General features: G+C 37.3%; 1 protein-coding gene and 1 long non-coding RNA gene across 7 annotated transcripts in view; one reads left to right on the top strand and one right to left on the bottom strand.

The window, feature by feature from the left end:
- The window catches only part of BRINP3 (BMP/retinoic acid inducible neural specific 3), a 484,417-nt gene extending 475,700 nt beyond the window's left edge, over positions 1–8,717 (bottom strand). The window contains exon 1 of one of the 3 annotated variants that reach the window (XM_070767931.1): positions 8,441–8,717. The gene's annotated coding sequence lies outside the window, so the exon portion shown is untranslated. Of the gene's footprint in view, positions 1–5,364; positions 6,136–6,743; positions 7,045–8,440 lie in introns of those variants that run through there. The other 2 variants (XM_070767930.1, XM_070767929.1) reach the window with 2 other exon arrangements.
- A 382-nt stretch (positions 8,718–9,099) lies between these two features.
- Positions 9,100–12,921, top strand: LOC139176329 (uncharacterized). Of its 4 annotated transcripts, none has more exons than XR_011560743.1 (5): positions 9,100–9,610; positions 10,035–10,134; positions 10,274–10,342; positions 10,536–10,770; positions 11,323–12,921. It is a non-coding gene; the product is annotated as an uncharacterized lncRNA (long non-coding RNA). The 4 variants fall into 4 exon arrangements; XR_011560744.1 differs by having other exon boundaries at positions 9,483–9,610; positions 10,536–11,400; positions 12,693–12,921; XR_011560741.1 differs by having other exon boundaries at positions 9,247–9,610; positions 10,536–12,921.
- Positions 12,922–21,626: the final 8,705 nt, after the last annotated feature.

The following is a 21,626-nucleotide window of genomic DNA, read 5'->3' as shown; positions in this document are numbered from 1 at the left end:
CTCAGGATTGTTTTTCTTAGCTATGAATTTTAAGTTTAAATTCACAGTGAAGACTGGATTCATTTCTCTCAGTTCACATTTCAAAAAAAAAAAAAGTGTTGTTTTTGAGTGATTGGGAAAATTTAAAAAGTGGAACAGAGTATAACTTACAAATCAAAAAAATGCACATCCTATCAAAAATTGCTTACTCAAGACAGGTTTTGAACTCAAATTAACAAGTTGGTTAAAAAGCTCATTAGGAGTGAAATTAGTAATAAGAAACAGAAAATATACTTTCTAATCTGTCGCTGTTGTTAAACGATCATTGGCAATTCATTTTTATTCTAGACTATTCAATTCTGGAAACTCTAGTCTTATTCCACATTATTTGATGTATAATCTTGAAAATATTTTATCACATGTATATAATGTATTGAAACTTTGTATTCTGGTGACAGGCCTGAATGAATAATTAGAAATTCTCATAGTAAATTCAAGTAAAACCACTCAATTTAAATGTTTTGAGTAAGCTAGACTTGGTCTGTATATTAATATATTTGATGTTATATAAGAAAATGTTGAGAAAAGTATCGGTTAATTATCATAAAGGAGCATTTTTTTTTACAACTCTAGTGTGTGCTTTATTCAATCTTTAATGATTTTCTTGTGAATAATTAGATTTTGTTCATTACTATTTGAGGTATTCACTTCTGAAAAAGACTATTCCACCATCTCTGTACATACATTTACGGGGCTGATTTTTTAAAACCATTAGAAATATTGCCACACAAAGATAGGAAAGCCAGTTAAATATATTATCTATCTCAGAAACTCAGTGATTGAATTAACTTTTGTTCTATATTTACTTTGGCTACCTCAGAAGGCGCTTCTATACACAGTATTAAATTGCATAACTAAAAGCAGTTACAAATCCTTGTATCTTAAAAGTACATCCATATCAAAGATATTACAAATTACAAAGGACTCATGATAAGCAACCTGCATAAATATGCGATTTCATATTTTGATACTTGAGTGAACACATTTAAATTTACTCCTTGATTTGATTTAATCACTTTCCTAAAACGGCTTCTTTTCAAGAACATCATTTGAAATGTTTTAAAGATCATGTATTTAAGTTGTGAGAGTGTTTAATGAAACTATGAAGTAGTGAGTCACTATTTGACACTTAAAAACTAAAATGCATGCTTACTCAATTCTGGTCTTCCCAAGGCTAGATTGTTTTTTAATGGTGCAATATTCTAGAGATAGCTTTTAAAATTAACAAATGCAAGACTCCAGAAAAGTTAATAAAAAAAAGCTCAGTCCTGATGAGGTTGGCTGATACTCACAGAAATCAGGAAGAAAAAGTCTAACTATAAGCATTCTTTCACAATAAATCTATAATGGAATTTAAATGAAACACACCATTATGAAACAATAATTCTTCTGTAGCAGAGAACTACAATACATTTGAATGTAATGTTAACATATTTATTAATTTAATCAATAAATATGTATTTTATAGATTTAATTTGCTGGAACTGTAGCATGGTAGTTTCTTTATTAGCTATTGAAACAAATTTGTTATGCCTTTGGTGCTTTTAAAGTCATCCACATCTGAGAAAATTAGGGTTTATGCAGTAATACAAATGCTCCTAAAATATAAGTTAATATAGGTTACATTGAGGAAAACTACCATTTGTAACTCTAAACTTAAAAAATTAAAAATGTGAGAAATTATAAATTGTAAGAAATAACAGTGAATATGGAAGAAAGATTCTATAAGATTCCTAATTATTAGATTGCATGTCATATTTTCACATCTGAATTTATGCTTTCTTGGTTAAAAATAAACAATTAAAATTTAACACAATTATTTATGTTAAGATAAAATAAAATCTACTCAGCTCACTGAAAGTATATTAGTTATATCTTTTAATCTTTGGGGGAAAAGAAACTGGTTAGAAAATTATCACTGTGTTTATTTCAATTAGAGCATCTAATAGTTATTCATGATTTGCTACTTTGAATATGAAATTGAGAAATATCCCAGAACTGTTTGCATGAATACTTTATTTCAAACATAAATATAGAAGAGCTAATTCATAGCTTATGAAATAGTTATCTATGGAAACTTTGTAACTGGATAGGTCTGCAAATAAGTAATTGGATATAAATATTCTTAATAACCCATCAAATATCCTTGAAATGATAGCGATAAAAGCTTTAAAATGTTATTGATGAGGATATTTGATGACCAGTATAAAATGCTTAGAGTGGCTATTTGATATTGCTAAGAAAAAAAAAGCTAGATCAGAACTTCTAGATATATTTTCAGTAAAAAGGCCATTAGTGTTCATGATTAAATTTCATCTTTAGAGAATCTTTTACTCTTATAGAATGGAATAAACATCTTTACACCATCCTTTTCTTTTAAGAGTCAAGACCATCCATTAGCAATCAATGATATTAAGCACATTTCTTTTTTCTTTTGCTCTTCTTTAGAACTCATGAATTGTAAACATTAAAATCATAAAACTAAATAACAGCACATGCAACTCTGGTCAGAGTTACACTACTAAATGTCTAAATGAAATTTTCCAAGTAATTGCTAAATTAAAACACCAACAATGCTAGATGTCACCTAATTACTTCTGGTAAGCTGAATATGAGTTGATAAATGATAGAAATTACCGGTATGATTTTCTCAAGTTTATTCACTATGAAAGTTGTTATATGAATATATTTTGATCTTGCTTTCAAATAATCTGAGAGAAATCAACAAGTTAATAATATAAACTTGCTAAGAAATCAGACTTTCACTAAATGACAGTGAAAAGCCAGTCAAGAACAACTATTTTTGTAAAAGTGACTCTTCTCCCAAGACAGACAGGATTAAAGTCGTAAAAACTAATGTGTCTTAAGGAGTAAGCTTTTCTCTTTCTAAGCTATATGATATCAAAATAAAAGAAACATTATGTAAACTCATTAGACACCATAAAAACAAACCAAGAATATTTGGTACTATATATATATATATATTTTAAAGTTGAGTCAACATTACTTCTTTCATGGAGAGTTTTATCAGAAAACAAACCAAAAAAAAATCAAATGCAAATGATACCTTTTGAAAAATATATATTGTCTCCACAACATTTATCTTTTTAAAGCATCCTTATTTAGGGTCATTTTTTTTCTACAACAACACTCTGGTGTTTTTAACTATGTGAGAGATAAGGAGTGTAAAGAGTAGACAGAAATCTTACTAGGATCCCATTAGTGAGGCGGAACTAAAAATAAAACTGAGGAAGGAATCTCAGATCCATCTCTCTCTACTTTCACAATAACCCACTACTAGAGGTAAAAAGAAAAATGCTAGAAGACCTCATTAATCATAAGTCATAGTCATAATATACAGATACCTTTGGGATATTTTTTAATAAAAGATGTTTGTTCAAAAGTTGACACAGATAATCTTTACATTACTCTTTGTGTCTGAACTTTGAGCTTCTGATACTAATACTCAATTTTCTAAATGATTTAAATTTTAGACACCTACTCTGGTCAGTAATTACTCATTTGGGAGCTAATATGAAAAAGATCAAAGTAACAAGTAACATAGGAAACGGAAGCATAGGTTGATAAGAAAGCATCAAAGTTTTGAAGTTCTATCAGTTGACTCTTTGCACTTGTAGAGAGAAAAACACAAAGGCACTATCTTGAAAAGAAAGTCTCTTTTATTTAAAGAACACACAAACCTAGCAGTAAGGCTAATTTCATGCATGCATGTATGTGTATGACAGACACAATCACGCACAGACACTCTTAGAATCCCAATGGTTTCATCCTTCTTAGGTTTGATTTACTTCACTATCATATACCAATCTTTCAGCATGATTAAAATCAAAATGTATTATACTTTATAAAACTGTACATTTCCATTACAATGTTGAGTTTATTAAGAGAAAATAGCTCATGAGAAACTGAAATGACATATTATCTGATTAAATGATAAGTGAAATCTATCATATGGTATCATGCTTATTTTATTTTAAAATACTATTAGAGCAATGTAATTTAAAATCAATGCCTCCACACTCACCCAAAAGTGGACATACATATGTAATATAATATATAATAATGTCATGTTCACTACAATAGAACTCTAGAAGATAAAATGCAGAAGAACTAAGAAAGTGGAATTCATCGATGAATTACTTTTTCCAGTGGAGTAAAAACTACCTCTTGCATCAAACTAAGAAAAGCACTATAACTTTGCAATTTTATGACCCAAAGTTGCAATTATCTTTCATATGTCTTCAATATGTTATCAGTGAGCCTTACAAGCAGAAAATTATTGATCAGAGATCTACATCAATAAATGTAAGCACTTAAAATATTTCCAGAGAAAAATCTTAAAGTATATGATTTCTTAGAGAAGAAAAACTGTTAGAAATAAATGGAACAGTTTTAGGATTGTACCTTATTAATATTTCTTTTTGCTTCACTGTGTGGGGACTCCAGACTCCTTAAACATATTAGCATAACATAACAAAACAATATCAATAATAATAACAGAAGTTCTTCAAATTGAGTTTTAGCATTTTAATTGAGATTTTTTTTTGGGGGGGGGGGATGGTTGTTAAATCTGAGAGTGGAAGAAATCTATTGGCTGGTAACATTATACATCTACAAAACTTGGAATTTTAAAAGTCTTATTTATGGGAGATTTTTCATAATGGAAAAAATTGTTTATATTGTATTTTTCGGTTTCCCACTGGTCTCCTAAGCTCAAAGATTTCTATACTGGGGTCAAACATATCTTACCTTAGGGCAAGCTCTTTTCTCACCGTATTTGACAACACAACCCATATCTACTCTAATTTTTTTTTTAATTAAGAAAATTACATGAAAATACCCCCCAATAAATTTCCCTCAAGTAGTCAGAATTAAATTGCTGTTTGAAGATGCCCTGAATAGTTCTCCAGCTGTCCTTTATGTATTCAGGTCTGTGACCTTAACAAGAAGCAGTTTTAAGGCATTTCTGCAACTACTTCCTTACTTCCTTCATTTGGGTTCTACATTCCTTCTTCTGATGTCTACCCTCTCCATTTGTTCCTCTCACCTTGGCCCAGTTTATGATTTCTGTAACATTGTTAGATATTTAAGTAAATGTACCTTGAACACTCAAATGAATGAATGTTAAACATTGAAATGGATTTAAACGGCTCATGAATACAAATATTACGAAGTTATGCATCATAGCAGACCCATTTGAAAATACATATAACCCATCGCTTCAAACAGGGGAAAAAATTGTCACGGGAGGGGTCAAACACAGGTTATCTCATTGTCAATAAAATATAGACATTCAGTTCTTACCTGCTTAACTGCATGATGATAAATCTAAATGGCACGCAAAAGAAAAAAAGTCCCCCAAATCTGATCATCTGTCTTCGAAGCGGCTGTGACAGTTTTAGACACTGGTGCTTTCTTCTTTGCTTATATTTGACTGGCTAGACTATTTGTAAGCAATAGTAGGGTTATTTCGCAACCCCAGTCACCTCTACGCCTTTTCAAGCCTCGGGTGGTCATTTCACACAGCTGGAAACATGCATCTTATCCTCGGAGGTAGCAGCCTCCCCAGCGTTTCCTAGTCGGATTCCCGTCCAAGGGAGGTCTCTGCCTCAAAGGGCTGCTCACGTTCCTGACCTGGTGCAAAGGAGAAGGCTCTCTGGGCTCAACTCCTGGGGACTAGGACAACAGCCATCGGAGACTTCAACTCTCAGCCACCGTTCGGCTGCAGATCCAGCTTCTCTAGCGGCCGGGAAGCACCACCCCCTCTCGGGTGGACGCCGGAGGCGAGCGCGCCCAGCCTGGACCCTCCTACCTCGCGCCCCACCTCCAGGAAAGGGGGACAGAAACAGAAAATCCTAACTCTCAAGTGGGGGTAATAGAAGCTGAAAGACTCCCAATCCCTACGGTTTGCTTTACACTTCCATTCCAACCTCTGGCTCCAAGTTGACATCCAACTCCTTTCCTCCACCCCTCCCGCCCGCTAGATCCCTGCGAGTTGTTGAAGCAGGAGAGGGTGTGACGGTCAGCTACACTTTCCCACAGAGCCCAAGAAGTCAGCTAGCTCTTCTAAACCCAGCTAAGCGGACAGATGCAGACGGCGACTTTTTTTTTTTTTTTTTTTTGAGGCAGTCATGCTGGAGAGCCGTCAAGTCTTAATCTTAGTCACAGCTCATCAAAAATAATAATAAAAAATAAATAGAAACGCAGATGGGAGCGGATGAGGAATTCTCATACCAAATCTGGCCTCTCTCACAGAAAAGCGGTTTTGCTCAAAACCGGCGGGAGGAAGGCTGGCAATGGAGCGGGAAGTAAGGAAGCACCCCTAGCGCGCTCCCGGCTCCGGGGCTGCGATGCCCACGACGGGTGCACGTTCGCCGCAGGGGCCGAGAGCCAAGGCTGTGCCTGCGGGGCGGGCGGGGCGCAGGGTACCGTCTCCACCCGGGCGAGTCGTCCCCACTCCCGGCGCCCAGCCCGGGCAGCCTGGTCCACCCAGCCCCGTGTCCTCCGCGCCCCCGGAGCCCAGGTAGTTTAGGCGTTGCCACCAGCTGCGGAGAAACCTCCAGGCGAGTCGCCTGTTGCTACCCCACCCGGCGAAAGCGCCTTTGGCGGTACGAGCCTGCTAGACGCACACCTCCCCTCCACCAACTTGAGTTTCAGGTTAGGATACAGGAAAACGCACTTACCTAAGTACCTTACGTCTGTGCCTTACTGGGGTAGACTACGTTAAGAAGCAAAGATCTGACTGCACTGAAAGTTGGATTTTTTTTTTTTCCTTCCCTCCCTCCACTCCTGCGCAACAGCAGCAGTCCGCCAAAGAGGATGTTTGAATTGGTGAATTATGCTAAGACCTCGTTTCTTCAGCTGAAATCTCGGACGCTGATGGCACTTGTCTGGCAGAACGACCAGGCTGGGAAGGAGACCAGGTAGAAACTAGTGACGGGTGAGGGGCGCCAAGCGGTGCGGACCACAGGCAGCCCAGTTTTCTCGCTGGGAGCCAGGGGGGGAAAGCCCTTGAATCCCGAGACTGGGGGATGGGGTGTCGCTGCAGCTGGAGTACTTTTCTGTCTGGAAGCTAAAAGGGCTCTTGAATTAAAAAAAAAAAAAACAAAAAAATATAGGTTGTCGAGTCAGTCATCAATGACGACAGAAATAGTTCTTTCTGAGAATTTTTTTTTAAAGAAGAAAGAAAAGAAAGAAGGGGGGGGGAAGGGCTTGAACAATAGGTTTTCACCTCTATCCATCAGAAATATAGAAACCAGCAACTTGTTTTTACTGGGGGCGGGGGATTCGCAGAGGGGGAAAAAAATCTCTATGCATTAGGGATGACTGATGATACATTCATGTTTGGCATTAAATAAATACTGTGTCCTTGTCAATGTGTGAAGTAAAAGCTGAGATTTAAATGTTTCTCAACACAGCTATACTTAAAAGGGAAGTGGTAATCTTAACTGTCAGTTTAGCCCATAAAATTGCTCATAAAAGTGAAAAAAAAAAAAAACACTGACATATTAACATCCTTATTAAAAATGAGTCTAGGGGTTGAACAAGTGTGAAGAGTGAGGCAATTAATTTTTTCCTATAAAGCCTGTCCCTGAATTTCAGTGATTACAACCAATATAATCAGTACTTGCTTCTGATAGTTCTCTTCCTCTGAAATGAGCACTCTGTGTCCAATTAACTGTTCACAGGCTAAATTCACAAAATTGAAAATGTACTCCCAAGTGTGATGCCCGATTTTAAATACAACACCCAAAATAATGTGTTCATGTGTGATTTGGGATGTTGTTAAAAAAAAAAAAAATGGTGCACTCAAAACTCACACTCCTCTTGTTACCATACAGTGGATTTTAGTGCTTGATATCCTGAACCCACAAAAATACACTTTAGGAAAGTCCTCCCTAGTCATGTAATTGCTTACAATGAGCAAATAGTGACCTGAACAACCTTTTAAAGATCAGGAACTAGTGAACTTTCTCAGACCCTGCGATTGTCAGCAGGTCTGTTTTAAGCTCACTCTTAGACAAACGTATAAAATTTGATCTTTCAAATGGCACAAGAATATGTGCCAAGAAGCATTGCGGGGTGCGGTGGGGGGGTGCGGCTGGGGGGTGGAGGGAGGGATGGTTAATGTTTCCTATAACCTGAACATAAATGAGTGCAGAAATAAAGAATGTAAAAAGGGATGGGGTGATTCATTACATGGGCTGTATCGTAGTAGCACAATTGCAAGTAACATACTAATTAATCAACAGGGTCACATAGATCTTTGGGTTCTGAAAGTGACAAAAATGTAAGACATGAGACATTTTTTAAACACACAGGTTTATCAAAAATAACACTAGCAGTAAGTTTCTAATCACATATGAAGAGAAGAACTTACCAGTGGAAATTTCAGGAAGCAAGAAGACTGTGAGAAAAATACATCCAGAATTCCAACAGATATTCCATGATCTTCCAAAGCAAGGTAGAGTGATGAGCTTCAGGCTGGTGGAACTTTGAAATAATCAGCAGTTCCTGGTGGCATGTAACCAAGTAAAAACCAGTTACACGGAAAGCCAGGAAGCCCCAAGGAAGGGAGGCAAAATGTGAAAGAGGTGCCTTTTATTGGGGGTGGGGGAGTGAGAAGAGGGAGGGGGGAGGCTTATTTGTGGTGATCCTTAGGCAGGCAAAGTGAAAATTTACGGACTGTACAGCCCCAGACAGTGCGGGAAAATAGAAGCTGTGTAACCCCAGAGACCAGAAGGTGGACTACAGATAAATCTGCGAAGAGAAGTAAAAAGATGTGTTGAAGACAGCGAGATAAAGAGAGAACTAGTGAGCGAAGCTGTAGTCATCCTGATAGATAGGGCAGCAAGAGAGATTTAGTCTGCTCGGGAGGATCCAATGAGAATTCAAGAGGGCACCGCTTAGGAAATCCTGCTCAGATCTTCCCTCTCTCAGTTCTTTAAGAGTTACCTGTGCTGGGAACATTATTATTAGGATTAACAGTATTCCATCAGTGCATTCCACTAGGATCTCCCTTTCTTTCCCTCGCAGCAACGGAGGGAGGCGTAGTAAGGAAGCCCAACTCCACCGAGCCCCCCAGATAAACCCCTGTGTTCACTTTAGGATGGCCGGATTCTCGGGGATTGGCCTGGGGGGCTGAAGATGCGGAGGAGGCCGGGTCTCCCGGGCGCTTCCGGGGGCGCAGGGCTGGGAGGCGTAGGCAGGGGACCCGGGAACCGCGGCTGGAAGCGGCGGCGGCGGCGGCAGGAGCCCTCCCAGGTCCTGCTTCCTCGGCGAATCCTGCTTCCCCGGGACTCCAGGCAATGGACTTCCATCGGGAACCTCAGCTCCAAATGCCTCACTTTAGCAGCTAGAGCTTTTGAGGTTCTGAGAATCGTCCCTGTCCCTGGGGGGAGAGGGTGGCAGGCTGCGAGTCTCCCGCGCCCCCTCTGATTCCTGCACTGTTAACGGAGGGAGAGTGAGTCAGAAATGGCTTTGCTGCCGAATGCATTATCTGGCCATGTTCATAGCCCTGTACCGCACAAACGATCGCCTGATCGATCCGGTAAGACAAGCTTGACTCTTCCCCTTTCCTCTACCGCCCCATCGCTTCTCTAAACCCAAACCCCGAACCCAAATCCCAGCTTCTCTCTCTCTCTCTCTCTCTCTCTCTCTCTCTTTCAGGAACTTCCCTTTTCTATTTGCCTCCTACTTCCCCCAGGGAATTGCTTGTGCGACCGAGGGGCTGGTGATTCTCTTTGCAAATGATTTAGATTTTGGCAGTGAAATGCACCCCCGTGCCACCCGCACCCCTTCAGACACACACACCCTCCTTAGAGAGGTGCCCTCCGTGCCCCCAGGGATTCACTCTCAGCGCTAGGGTCTGGGTAAAGAGCGCCGTGGGAGTCTTTTGCCCTCTTATCTTCCGCCGGACCCCGAAGCTTAAGCATTATTCGCCTCTCTTTTCTTTTCTTTTTTCTTTTTTTTAGAAATAAGAGGGAAAGGTAGAGTGGAAATTGATTTCTTGCAGAGACTGAGGCGCCAAATGAAAGAGGGAATAAACATTTGCCCTGGATAAAAATGTTCTTGGTAAGTAATCTTATTTTCTGCGGTTGAAAAGGAAACGCATTGCTTCTCACTGCCCCATCCCCCACTCCATTCATTTATTTGCTCTCTGTATGTAAATCACGAGCCGGGTCAGTGGAATTTTTCTTTTCCTTCTTCCTAGGAGAGTCGGAGCTTGTAAGGATGAATTTGAAGAAAGAGGGCTTGAAGAAGGCAGTGTGAAGGCTTTAAGGTCCTAAATTTCCTGCATTCAAAGTAGAAACTCAGATAAAGCTGATGCCTGCTTGCTTGCTAAATGAGTAGTTAAATATCTCCCTGATTTCTTACTGAAATTTTCCTTTCTGAAAATAAAGAAAATAGTTTGGGGTCTGTGTCTATGCTTTTCATATAGCTTGACCATGTTCTAAAATATAATATTTTCTCAGTTTCAGAAATAATGTGAATCGCCCCCCCTTTTTTGGGGTGGGCAGGAAAGATGAAGTCATAGAAACGTTATACAAATGTGTGCACCTTCCTTCCAATTCTTGCACCGGATATAAACTTATAAGGTCCAGAATAGGCTTTTGCATGTCCTGGTGATACCTGTGAATTCATCCAGTCCTCTGGCTTTCCTGAGTCTACAGCACCCCCAGCCTGCAGAGACTTCTGCCTGGAGAATGGGTAGGTGGAGGAATGGGAGGAGCCAAAGGTTGATTGTGTTGACATCATGTGTCACTTGGTGCTCAGAATCACAAAGCTTGCAAATTGTATGAACTGGGTTTTGCTACTGACCACTTCAGAGGTGAATACTTAAAGGAGACCTGCTCTAAAGGAAATTGTTGCAATTTTGAGTTCAAGAACATGATTTATTGGTGAACTACTCATATTCACTTTTTCCTCCATTGTTATCATTCTTTCCACTGTAAACTCCTTATCCTCAGTTTTAATGATAATGGATTATTTAACTGTCACAAAATGTAGTCCTGATACAAACAGACTGCCCTTAACCTCATCTGAAATAACTCATCTGAAAAATTCCATGGATGAGAAAGTAAAAATAGACTTTATTTCTGATCATCAATTTTCTAGAACTTGCTAGGGTAAAATCCCAGAAGAACCAAGTAGGTGTGCACATGTGCAAATCCGTAGCTATCATTACTATCAAAATAGGCAAGGGAAAAATTTTTTTCACAAAGGACATGTTTGTATAACTCTTTTTCTTTCTCTCCTCAGGCTGTATTTCATTACTAATGATGTCCTAGAGCAGAAGGTTTCCTTCAGTCATCTCATTTTACCAGAAGGATGATTTCTGTGCGTGTCCCTATGTTTTTAGACACATGTGGCAAGGGAGATTGGAGGTCCCCCCAAGGAGGATGACTTATTACAAACACAAACCTAGCAGTTGTGGTTTGAAAGAACATACTTTTTATATAAAAATTGCAATATGCTGTTCAAACCTATTTAAGTTGTTATTCAAGGAAATAGAATTATTTATTGAGAACCCAACTTAGAATAGTAACATTAACATTTTTAGCACATGTGTGAAATAAATGTGAGGTTGATATTTTTTAAAATATTTAGAGAAAAAAATAGGACAGGATGAAAAAATACTGTGACCCATGGTTCCTTAACTTTTAAAGAGTTTACAGCACTTAGACATCAATAAATAATGTGAGTATTTTAACATTATATTAGATCATATGATTATATTTGATCAACCCCCAAATAGAGCTGTCACCTAACTGGTTTTTACCTAAGTGCAAGAAAGTTTGAGCCTAGACCTTACTCAGAAGTTATGCATTTTATTTTTATGTTGACCTTGTCTTTTCCTGGGTAATCTTCATGTACATCTGAAGTTGGTATTTTAGCCAATTTTTGTTACTGGTAATGTTTTGCCTGTTATTCTGGCTCCATCTTTTTTAAGAATATGAGTATTACCTAATATATTTCTTACGTATTAATCCACTAAAATTGCTAACACAAAGCAACATTCAAGACATGTTGAATTAGAGAAATTATGAAGCAATTTGCTTGTGAAGAAAAGTGTCAATATACTTCAGATTATTTTAACCTGAAATAAATGTGTAACAAAAATGGGTTATAATGAGATAAGTACAGTCACACTGTTCCTTGTATACATACGTAACACTCACATTTATACATATATAGTTGCCCTCATTACAATGTTTAAATTTATTCATTTTAGTCTTATGCTTATTTTGATTTCAGAGTTTTCTCTTTGAAAGTGTCTAAAACTTCTTCAATAACTAAGTGTGAAAGCATCTTCATGTCTTATTTCATGAGATTGTAATGGAGCAGGACCCTAGGAGGCTTTCCCAGAACAGACCCACACACATGTCCTCCACCTGCCTTTGTAGAAAAACTTTAGTCAAGGAATAAAGTTCATCAGAGAAGTGAGAAGATGCAGAAAGAAAGAGAAACAGTCAAGCATGACAAACTAATACTTTAGCCATTAAACAAAGCCAAGGACCTTAGTTCCTCCTCAAAGGCTATAGATAATATTCTGAACTATATCTTTTGAGCTGTTTTACAGATACTGAAACCCCCACCAGGTGGAAGTAGTTACTGTTGTCTGCCCATAGGCAGGGAGACCTCCAGACAGGTTGGAACCAGAAGGCTGATGATATTGACTCCCAATCACCTATCAACCAAGCGGAAGAATGAACACAAGCTCATCGTGCCCTGCTCCTTGAGTACTTAAATAAGACTCCTAACTATTCTCTCCATGGTAGGACACATGGTCTCCTCTGTGGCATTAGCCCTCTGTGGCCCTCTGTGTTGGCAAAAGAAATAAAGCTATTTCTATTTCACCAAAAACTCTGTCTGATTTACTCCAGCACCATTGTGCAAAGGCCAAATTTCAGAAACAAGGTCAATATGCTGCTAAATGAACTGACCAGTATATTCACATCTCAGAAAAAGTGTATTGGAACTTGAAGGAGTATTAAAGATAGCTTAGTCACTTTCATTATGATGAAAAAAATGAGAACCAGAGAAATTAAGTCATTAGTGTAATGATACACTAGCTACTAATCCAGAGAATTTTATAGTTTTCCTAACTTCTTAGCAGTATTATTCTGAATCAATTAAATTCTATTGACATTGAAGTTGCTCAGTCGTGTCCAACTGTTTGCGACCCCATGGACAGTAGCCTACCAGGCTCCTCCGTCCATGGAATTTTCCAGGCAAGAGTACTGGAGTGGGTTGCCATTTCCTTCTCCAGGAGCTCTTCCTGACCCAGGGATCGAATCCGGGTCTCCCACATTGTAGGCAAACGCGTGCTAAACAAGTAGTGTTTTTGAAATTGGGCTAAACAATAAATGAAAGAGAGAAAAAGTAGTGTAAAGATGAATGTATTGCAGTCTTCTCCAAGTTTATTTTGTTGCTAACACTCTAGATTTTTTTTTCTTTTTCTGCTGTGTTTTATCCTCCCCTTTTCCTTCCATCCCTGTCCTCAAAGATTGGGGAATATTTCATGACATAATTTTACTTCCTCAGGAAAGATTCTCAGTGTTCTGTTTGTATGTGCATTGGGTTGTTCACTAGGCTATGTTCAACTACACAATACAACCTTAAAATATAGATAATTTCAATCACCTGCAACATCATTTTCCATCATGTCACTTCTATTTTCTACATTTTAAATTTCCTGCCAATATAAAAAGTGGGATTGTATGAATAATAAAGCCAGGATCTCAAAATAAGCTATTTAAATAGACCCTGACTTACCTCAGAAATAAAAAACCCCACACATGCAGACACTATGAAATAAATGCAGAAGTTAAGACTGTGCATTGTGATGAAGACATTAGGTGGAAAAAGAAAAATTATTAGGAGAAAAGCTGCAAGACTATAGCCATTTAGAGGGTGTTCAGTTTTCTGCAGTGGCTGAAGCCATATCAATCTTCTTCATTCTTTCATATATGTCAATATTTGAGTATTACACATAAGCTGTAAGTTTTGGTAATGACAGACATAAAAGACAAGCATTAACATGAAAATCCATGGGAGTTGTTATTACTTCAGAAGAGATATCATTCCTGGATTAAACAAGACAGTAATAGAACCAAATTTAAACATTATGATGTGCTCTCTAGAATAAAGTTAAAATTTTACACTAACTTAGAATATTCCAAATGATGAGACACATATTAAGAAGAATTTGCATTGGCTATTTTATGTCTCAAATCTTGAAAAAATCTACACTAATTCAAAAACCTATGTGCTGACAAATAAAAATGTGCAATTGTTAAAGGAAAACATAAGTTCATAGAATTCTTTTGAAAGCTTTCTATAGACCTCTTTACATAAATTATCTCAATGTCAAGCTGTGTAATTTTGTTATAAACATTCCATATATGATGTAATAGTCTCAAAGAGCTTAATTAATTTGGCAAACTAAGTAGAAGAGACAGAAGTGAAAGTCAGGGGGACACACAGTTTTGAGCCATTAGCCTGCTGCGGTCCCCTTTGCCTGACAAAGTAGTAAAGCCATCCTTTTCTCCTTAAAAAAAAAAAAAATTAAGTCAATTTTTATGACTTCATAGTCTCATTAGATTTCCATTGTACTTTTCAATCATATATATAATACTGGGATATAGAAGCACTCTGGGAAGATTTGTGAAGTAGTGTTTGTATTGTTGTATGTGTTTTTGTGTGATTGATAATGTCTTCACATGCACATAATGGAATTAAGAGTCTAACGTGTTTCAATCACATACTGCCTACTATCAGTTCCATGAAGAGGAAACGGTTATTGTATTTTTCCATTATTTATTCTTAACTCACTTACTTTGTATCTCTGCTAACTAGTATAGGATCCTCAACAGAAAAGAAGCTAAGTAGTTAGTAGATGAATTTAAGTACTTCACCAAACTTTCCCTCTTTAACATTCATATAAAGGCTTACTATATTTAAATTTTATCCAACATTTAGAAATATTGTTACCAAATGACAACACTCTTCAAAATATTTTCAGGATATTCAACATATATTAGGCCTAGTAAACCATGCTGACAATGATGACTCTTGGCTTTCACATGGCACTTTATGTTTTGAAAGATACTTTATTAACCACCATACTAATTTAATCCTCTCACCATGCTGTGAATTAAAACATTTTGTTTATTTGAAGATGAGGAAAATGAAATTTGAGAAAATTGAAACATCATTATTAATTAATAAAAGAAATACTTGAGTTATTTTTAAACCATATTGCATTTTCTAATTTGCTGGAGAAAATAAATATAATAATACATCAAGATATATGTTAATTGTTTAATCAATTATTTATCTAAGTGTAGATACTACCTTTTGCAAGTTTAACATGCTTATGGAAGAAAGAAATATTTCTGATGTTATGAGCTGCATTACAAAGCTATCAGTTTATATAACATTTTGTTAAAATTTTGAAATTAACCAAAATAATTAATAATGACAATCACTAAATTCTTTGTACTATCAAAATTTATTCAAGAGTGTAGTGATCAAAGTATCTTCATTGACATAGTGATCCTATGGATTAATCAATGTCAAGTAACACGTATAAACTTGCATAATTTTTGAAGTCATTTATAAGAATACCAATTTTGAAAACAATCAAGGAAATAATCACATACAACTTTCTTATAATCCTTCCTTGTATCTGGATTTCAGCAGCTATTCAGTATGCCAAAAATAATAGCCACTCCTATGAATGTTCACATTCTAATTTCTAGAATGTGCAACTAAGTTATTTAATATGGTCAAAAGAAACTGCCAGTTTCAAAAGGTTAAGGGCCTTGAGAAGCAGAGAGAAACCTAGATGAGCTGGGTCTGCCTAATGTAACCACAAGCATCTTTACAAGAGAAAGACAGAAGGATGGAGCCAGAGAAAGAGATGTGACCCAGAAGCAGATGGAATGACAGGGGATTATCATAGCTAAGGAAATCAGGCAGAGTACCCTCTAGAAGCTGGAAAAGGGGAAGACACAGACTCCTCCCTAGACCTTTCAGAGGAAATGAAGCCTTGCTGACCCAGTTTAGACTTCTGTCCTCAGGACTCCTAGAATACATATGTGTTGTTTTAAGACACTATGTATTTGTAATAATTTCCATGCAGTCAAGGCTATGGTTTTTCCTGTGGTCACATATGGATGTGAGAATTGGACTGTGAAGAAGACTGAGCACCGAAGAATTGATGCTTTTGAGCTGTGGTGTTGGAGAAGACTCTTGAGAGTCCCTTGGACTGCAAGGAGATCCAACCAGTCCATTCTGAAGGAGATCAGCCCTGGGATTTCTTTGGAAGGAATGATGCTAAAGCTGAAACTCCAGTACTTTGGCCACCTCATGTGAAGAGTTGACTCATTGGAAAAGACCCTGAAGCTGGGAAAGATTGAGGCCAGGAGGAAAAGGGAACGACAGAGGATGAGACGGTTGGATGGCATCATCGATTTGATGGACATGGGTTTGGGTGGACTCCAAGGGTTGTTGATTGACAGGGAGGCCTGGCCTGCTGCGGTTCATGGGGTTGCAAAGAGTCGGACATGACTGAGCGACTGAACTAAACTGAACTGAACAGCAGCAATAAGATTCTGAGTCAGTCAGCAAAGAGTTGAAAAATAAGCAGGAAGTTGTTTCCTCTAGAAGACCTTTATGATTTCACAGCAAATTCTTGCTTTGTGGCCATTTCATTCCTCCAGGTACTGAATTATTTGAAGAGCCAAGTTGATTCTTCCAACTCGGTTATGTAAGGAATGGATAGAAACCAGGATGTTGAGAACTAGACAAAGCACTATTTTCCATGAATAAACTAACAGTTTAAAAGCTTATAACATTACGTAGTTGTATTCATTTAGAATCTATTACTTGGTATAGTTTTACTCAATCCATACTTATTTGTTTTTTAAAATGCAGATATAGGTATAATTAAAGATTATATGAAAATATATGATATGAAGAAAAAGCACAAGAAGATTAAGTGCAAAAGCCAGTAGAAATTAGCAAAATATTAGAAGAAATTTGAGATCTAAAATGAGACCACAAGAGAATGACTGACAGGGAGTGGGAGGACTTTTATTTTCATGAAAAGATTGATATGAAGCAATTTGATCATTTTGTCTTCTCCTTTTATTTTGTACAGTACTGCAATCAAGAAAAGAAACTGAACATTTACTTAATTAGGATGCATCATTAATTTTAGTGTCTCATGAACTCCTAAGGCCTATCACCTTTTAATGAAAATAGAAAGAAACTAAACTACTTTATTGTCAATTCTCTTGGTATTTCAAAATCTGTCTAATACTTGTACTTCCTATTTGACAAAAATACATACCTTGTAGGAGGATGAAAAAGAATCCCTCACATTGATCATGGAGTTTTGTCTCTGAGGAGAAAATATGAATTTACAGACAAAAGCAATTTCAAAAGACTATATAAAATGAATTCATTTCACATCTATGGAAGGAGACAAAGCCTAAAAGTCAATTCAACAAATATCTATCAAGTATTTATTCAACACCCGTTTACTAGTGGTCATATATAAGCAGCAAGTTTCTAAACATTATAATGATATAAAAATGAGTAAGTTATAGCTTTTATGTCCTGCTGCTAAGTCGCTTCAGTCGTGTCTGACTCTGTGCAACCCCATAGTTGGAAGCCCACCAGGCTCCCCCATCCCTGGGATTCTCCAGGCAAGAACACTGGAGTGGGTTGCCATTTCCTTCTCCAATGCATGAAGGTGAAAAGTGAAAGTGAAGTCGCTCAGTAGTGTCCGACTCTTAGCGACCTCATGGACTGCAGCCTACCAGGCTCCTCCGTCCATGGGATTTTCCAGGCAAGAGTACTGGAGTGGGGTGCCACTGCCTTCTCCTTTTTACGTCCTAGGAGGTATATAAGGGGCATGAACTGACAAATATAAAAGGTCTTTTGTTTTTTTTTTTTTTACTCCATTCTACACTCTATTCACATAATCAATCATCCTTTTATCAAGAGAAAAAATATATATTGATTGCCACCCAAAAGCCAAGCACTTCTGAAAATAATGTATGGAATAAGATGACCAATGTCATGGACCCCAAGTATCTTACAAATATTGATATTATCACAACAGCAACAGCAAAAGAAAATAAAAAACCTAGAGTTGAATAATTGCTGGTGTCTTTAGCTTAGGCATGAATGAGATGTCTTCAGCAATATGTGCTTCATTCATTTATATCATTTAATAGCTTCTGAAAGCATGTAAATTTGTTACCTACTGAAATTTGTTAACTACTATCTGTACTTGTTGGGAGGAAGAATTTCCTTAGAGTTTGAGTCAACAGTTTCAGGAGGATGGATGTTTTTTATACTATAAATTTAAATTGGGAGTTAACAATTTCAGTATCCTGCTGTTCAATTAAAATTTGAATTTTTTGTTCACACATCATTCAGTTGAGTCAGCATGATGAGTGTGGTGATCTGATACACAGTGATTCAGGAAAGCAGATGCCTTCCATCTCTGACCCAGTTTCCCTCTAAGTCCTTAAATGCTCTTTATTCACTTGGTAAAAGTGGGAAAGAGAAATTGTGAAAGATCACTTAGGAGATTTCACGGACCAGACTTAGAAGTGGCTCATGTCATTTATATTTACACCCACTGACCAAAACAGTTCTTATGACCATTTCTAACTGCAAAGGAAATGGTAAAGTGAAGTCAAACTTTGTGTCTAGGAAGAAGAAAAGACCATGGACAGCTATCTGCTGCATTGATATTCTCAAACCACAGCATTCTGATATGTGGCTATAGCATCAACCATCCCTTCATCTCTGCAGAGCAGAGATTTCAACTTTGCTTGTGGTAAAGAATCTGCCTGCAATGCAGGAGACTCGGGTTCAATCCCTGGATCAGCGAAGATCCCATGGAGAAGGCAATAGCAACCTACTCCATTATTCTTACCTGGAGAATCCCATGGGCAGAAGAGCCTGGTGGGCTACAGTCCATGGGGTCACAAAGAGTTGGACAGGACTGAGCGACTAACATTTTCACTTTCACTTTGTAGGATGGAATTAGATGAAGATTTGTGAATGATACCCTACTGGGTAACAGGAGGAATTCCAGTCCTTGTCAGCATCTAGAATGGGCTCTGCACATGGTTTGTGCTTAATAAATGTTTGCTAATAAATTACTAATGTTTGCCTATGGTCTTGGAGGTTCCCATAAAATACTCCTGTGCCCAAATTTGGCATTCAGCTCTGAATCTAAACACAGAGTTAGACTTTTTACAAAAGTAAACTCAAAATACATCACAGCCTAAATCTAAAACGTAAAACCAAAGGCTCCTAGAAAATAATATAGAAGAAATTTAGGTGACCTTGACTTTGAAAATGATGCTTTAGCTACAGCACCAAAAGCACAACTTATGAAAGAAAAAAAAATGATAAGTTGTACTTCATTAAAACTAAAAACTTTTTCTCTGCAAAAGACACTATTAAAATAATGGAAAGACATAGCATGGACTCAGAGGAAATATTTGCAAAAGACATATCTGATAAAGGATTGGTATTGAAAATAGACAAAGAACTCAATAGTAAAAAAAAAATTAAAAGTTTTGAGAAAAGATCTAAACAGAGACCTCATTAAAAATTTACAGATGACAAATAAGTAGAAGAAAAGATGCTCAACAGCTTGTGTCCCTAAAACATTGCAAATTTAAAAAGCAATAAAATGACACTGCACACTTACTAGAATGACTAAAATCCAAAAAAAAAAAAAAAGGAAAGAAAGAAAAACTAATAATAGCAAATAGTCGGATGATGTGGAACAACAGGAAGGCTTATTTATTGCTATTTTGGAAGAAAGTTTGGCAGGTTTTTATAAAGCTAAGCATATTATTATATGATTCATCAACAGAATTCCTTGCTATTTACCCAAGTAAGGTAGAAAAGTATGTCCACAGAAATACCTGAAGTTTTATTTTTAATTGCCCCAAATTGGAAGCAGCCAAGTCATCCTTCAAAAGGAAAATGGATAAATAAGCTGTGGAACATCTGCAGAGCACACTATTATCCAGTGATTAAAATAAATGCACTACCAAGCCATAAAGGACATGCTGCTGCTGCTGCTGCTGCTAAGTCGCTTCAGTCGTGTCCGACTCTGTGCGACCCCAGAGATGGCAGCCCACCCGTCCCTGTGATTCTCCAGGCAAGAACACTGGAGTGGGTTGCCATGTCCTTCTCCAATGCATGAAAGTGAAAAGTGAAAGTGAAGTCGCGCAGTCGTGTCCGACTCTTAGCGACCCAATGGACTGCAGCCTACCAGGCTCCTCCATCCATGGGATATTCCAGGCAGGAGTACTGGAGTGGGGTGCCATTGCCTTGGAACCTTAAATTCATATTGTTTAGTGAAAGAAGCCAATCTGAAAAAGCTATGAACTGTATGATTTGAACTATATGATATTTCGGAAAAAGTAAAATTACAGAGACAGTAAAACAGTTATTGATTAGTGGCTGATTTTTATTGGTAGACGTGTTGGGGAGGGTGGAATAAATCAAAGGGACACAGGGGATGTCAATCTCAAATCAATGGTCAGTGCTTCCAGGACAATTCACAAACTGACTTTCCTTCAATATCTCTGGTTGCTGCATTTCAGTCTTTTTTTTTTTTTAGTTTATTCTCATCATCTTGAACTTTTAAAGTTGAACTTCCCCAAGATACAGTCCTTGAACTTTTCACGTTTATGTCTACACTCATTCTCTTGGAGAATTCACTCATTTCCATGGCATCCAATATCATCTGTCTACTGAAAACTCTAAAGTTGATATTTTCACAATGATCCTTTGCCTTAGACTTTCCAGAGTCTATACAAATTCCTATTTAACAATTTGACTTGGGAGTAGAGTTATCATCCTAAATTTAACATGTCCCAAATTCTCCTCTTTGACTCCAACATTTCCTCACACTGATTCTACCAAAGTTCTTCTCCAACTCAATGAACAACAGTACATCTTTGCAGATAGGAAAAAGAGAGATAGAGAGATATTTGACTTCTGTTTCTTACAGAGCTCCTATTCAAAGAATCAAAAACCATCTTGATCCTACCTAAAAAATACAGCCAGCAATCAACTACTTCTTTTCTCTTTCCTTGCTAATATTCTAGCCCAAACCATCAATGATTTCTAACCTGATTTACTGTAAGAATATCTATGCTCTGTCTCCCCATTACCATTTCTTTCTATACTTAACACAACAAATACTATAATTATGTTAAAGTGAAAATTAATCATATAACTCCTCTGCTAAAAATATGCATTAAGTTCCTATTTATCTAGAACAAATACCAAAATAATTACCATGGATCCAAAGACCCTAAAAGATTGAATCTTTCTTTATCCTCTAGTCTGTTATGGCTGTACCCATAGCCACTCTCTTCCAGTCATCTTGGCTTCTTTGCAGAAATTGCAAGACATGTTCTTCCTTAGGCCATCATATTGAAAAGAATTCTTATTTTATACTTGTCTGATCCCAAGTCCAAGCCTCATTGGGTTCCAAAGCAGCTGTT

The sequence above is a fragment of the Bos indicus genome, chromosome 16, assembly GCF_029378745.1.
Source record: "Bos indicus isolate NIAB-ARS_2022 breed Sahiwal x Tharparkar chromosome 16, NIAB-ARS_B.indTharparkar_mat_pri_1.0, whole genome shotgun sequence".
Taxonomy (NCBI): domain Eukaryota; kingdom Metazoa; phylum Chordata; class Mammalia; order Artiodactyla; family Bovidae; genus Bos; species Bos indicus.
Note: the sequence above shows the minus strand (reverse complement) of the source record. Positions and strands in the feature narration are given on the sequence as shown.